We start from the raw sequence: 3778 nt of genomic DNA on the forward strand, positions 1-3778 counted from the left end.
GGATGGAAAGGGCTCAAAAGGAATTACAAGAGCAACTGGCCAAATCGCAACAAGAGACGAGAGACCTAATGGTGAGATCTCGAGAGGAATCACTCGAGCAAAGAGATTAGATGGCTAAAATGATGGAGATGATGACAACTTTGGTCAAAGGAAAAGGACCCATGCAGAACTCTGATGTTATGGAACCTCGGTCAAGGATTCACCATGATCAGGATCCACTCTATCCCCCGGGATTCACTCCACCACCCGCATATACAATACAAAGAGGGTATACTCAAGAGGAACCCACTGGCTTGGAACATCGACCTATGCCACCTGCTCCACCCACTAATTTGGGGCAAGGAATGTTAGCGTCGAACCCAGGGGCTAGTCTTGCTAATCCACTAGTTCCAGATCTGGATGACCCAGCAGAGGTAGCCAAGTTGAAATTGGATAACCATGACGCAAAATATAGGAGTCTAGAGGAAAGACTCAAAGCAATAGAAGGCACTGAAGTCTTCTCCGCACTAGGTGCCAAGGAACTCAGTTTGGTACCTGATCTAATTTTGCCTCCGAAATTCAAAGTGCCTGATTTTGAGAAGTATGATGGGACAAGGTGCCCAAAAGCACATCTCATTATGTTCTATCGAAAAATGACCAGTTATGTGAACGAGGATAAACTACTCATACATTGCTTTCAAGATAGTCTAACAGGGTCAGCTCTTCGGTGGTACAATCAACTTAGTAGAGAAAAGATTCGATCCTGGAAGGACTTGGCGTCAGCATTTTGCGAGCAGTACAAGCATGTATCGGATATGGTGACAGACCGTATGACCTTGCAAATGATGGAGAAAAACCCATCAGAGACTTTTAGACAGTATGCACAGAGATGGAGAGACGTCTCAGCTCAAGTGGAACCCCCATTAACAAAAACGGAGATAACCGTTCTCTTTATCAATACTTTAAAGGCGCCGTTTTATGACAAATTAGTGGGAAGTGCCACGAAAGAGTTTGCGGATATTGTAATATCTGGTGAACTCATAGAGAATGCCGTCAAGAGCGGTAGAATGGAAGGATCAGAAGGCTCAAGAAAAGCAGCACCCTTAAGGAAGAAAGAGCCAGAAGCCCACATGGTGGGAACTGGGAGTCGTTACATTCTCAATTTGTATCCTAACCAACCCCGACCTCGAAATTATCCACCCTCGAATTTCTATTATCCCCCTCAAACCCCTTACTACCAAGCACCACATCCGTCCTGCCTCGTATACGCCACGAACAACCAAAGACCCGTCACCACTTTCCCACAAAACACAGTACCCGCCCAAAGCCAACCCAGAAACGAACCAAGACCAGCAAGATCCAATCCTGAGAGACCTCAGTTCACCCCAATTCCTGTGTCATATGGAGAATTATACCCGAAACTATTAGAGAATCAATTAATATCCCCACATTACATGGCACCCCTGAAGCCTCCATACCCAAAATGGTATGATCCTAATGCTAGTTTCATGTATCACGCTGGAAATCAGGGGCATTCTACAGAAAATTGCCTGGCCTTTAAAAAGAGGGTTCAAGATCTCATCGATGCTGGCATTCTGCGATTTAATGGCGTTAGTAATGTGGCTGGAAATCTTCTTCCTAACCATACTGATGAGAATGTGAATGCGATAACAAATGAAGACGGAGGGCAAAACAATCAGCGAAGCGCCTTGAATGAAAAGGGATTTCAGAACATCAGCATAAATGTTGTTGACAACGAGGGTGATGAAACCGATATGATGCGCCCTTGTCCTCCAGGATATGTTTTGAACAACTAGACTGCTGTGGACCTCCTTGTAGTTTCTAAGTCTTCTCCAGAGTAATGCCCAATGTTAATTCTCCATTATTTTGTATATCCCTAAACAATGAGATTCCTTTTGTAAGAGCTTATGTTTGCTCTTTATCATCTCAATGAACATTAATGAAGATGCATTTTGTCATGGTCTTTTCATTTCCTTTGGTGTCGTAATTATTCCCGCTTCTCATAGTCTTTTCTTACATATATTTCATATCATTCAATAACATTGTGTGTGTTGATTCCAATACTTTGATACTCCTCTATAGCTTTTCCTTCTCATTCACATTTCAAGTGCTCAGATATCTATGGCATGAACAATCCCGTCACAAATCTTGAAATCGATTTCGAGAAGGCTCTTTGTTTAGGAGAATTCGAAGCTGACGAAAATGCTAAAGAGTGTGTCTCGTCTCCTGACTTATTGAGAATGGTTGAGTAAGAAGAGAAATAGATTTTACCCCATCAAGAATCTGTTGAGACAGTGCACTTGGGAAGTGAAGAAAAGAAACAAGAGGTGAAGATTGAGACTTCTATTTCAGAAAGTACCAGGCATAGTTTGATCACTTTACTCCGCGAATACAAAGATGTTTTCGTGTGGTCGTACCAGGACATGCCAGGGCTAGATGAAGATTTAGTGGTCCATAAGCTCCCATTAAAGCCAGAATGCAAGCCCATCCAGCAAAAATTAAGACGGATGAGGCCCGAAATGCTGTTGAAAATAAAAGAGGAAGTCAAGAAGCAATTTGACGCTGGCTTCCTACAAGCCTCCAAATATCCAGAATGGGTGGCTAACATAGTCCCGGTACCAAAGAAAGATGGAAAAGTATGAATGTGCATGGATTACCGTGACCTGAATCGAGCAAGCCCAAAAGATAATTTTCCCTTGCCACATATTGACACGTTGGTGGACAACACAGCAAAACATTCATTGTTTTCTTTCATGGATGGATTCTCGGGGTATAATCAGATCAAGATGGCTCCTGAGGATATGGAGAAAACTACCTTCATAACAATGTGGGGAACGTTCTGCTACAAGGTGATGCCATTCGGGTTAAAGAATGCTAGGACAACATATCAGAGGGCTATGGTGACATTATTCCATGACATGATGCATAAGGAAATAGAGGTCTACGTCGATGATATGATTGCTAAATCTCGAGGAGAAGAAGAACATGTAATGAACCTCAAGAAGTTGTTCGAAAGGCTGAGAAAGTTTTAGCTAAAGCTTAATCCAGCCAAATGTACATTCGGGGCTACCTCGGGAAAATTGCTAGGCTTCATTGCCAGTGAAAGAGGTATCGAAGTTGATCTAGATAAAATAAAAGCCATCCAAGAATTACCTCCCCCGCGCACACAAAAAGAAGTCAGGGGATTTTTAGGGAGGTTGAATTACATTGCTCGATTCATTGCTCAACTTACCAATCAGTGTGACCCAATTTTTTGACTCCTTCGAAAACATAACCCGGGAGAATGGAACGAGGAGTGCCAAGTGGCCTTCGATAAGATAAAACGGTATTTGTCTAATCCTCCTGTGCTAGTACCACCGACCCTTGGAAAACCCTTAATTTTGTACCTGACCGTGTTTGAAAACTCAATGGGTTGCGTACTGGGGCAACATGATGAGTCAGGGAGAAAAGAAAAGGCGATCTACTACCTCAGCAAAAAGTTCACTGAATATGAGGCAAAATATTCGTCCATTGAGAAATATTGTTGCGCTCTGGTTTGGGTAGCTCGGAGACTCAGACAATATATGTTGTATCACACGACATGGCTAATTTCAAAGCTGGACCCAATAAAATACATGATGGAATCACCGGCACTATCAGGAAGAATGGCACGATGGCAGCTCCTCCTTTCGGAATATGACATTGCCTATGTAAGTCAGAAGTCAATAAAAGGGAGCGCAATAGCTGACTTCTTAGCAACTCGAACGACAGAGGAATATGAGCCTTTAAGATTCGATTT

The sequence above is a fragment of the Gossypium hirsutum genome, chromosome A01, assembly GCF_007990345.1.
Source record: "Gossypium hirsutum isolate 1008001.06 chromosome A01, Gossypium_hirsutum_v2.1, whole genome shotgun sequence".
NCBI classification, from domain to species: domain Eukaryota; kingdom Viridiplantae; phylum Streptophyta; class Magnoliopsida; order Malvales; family Malvaceae; genus Gossypium; species Gossypium hirsutum.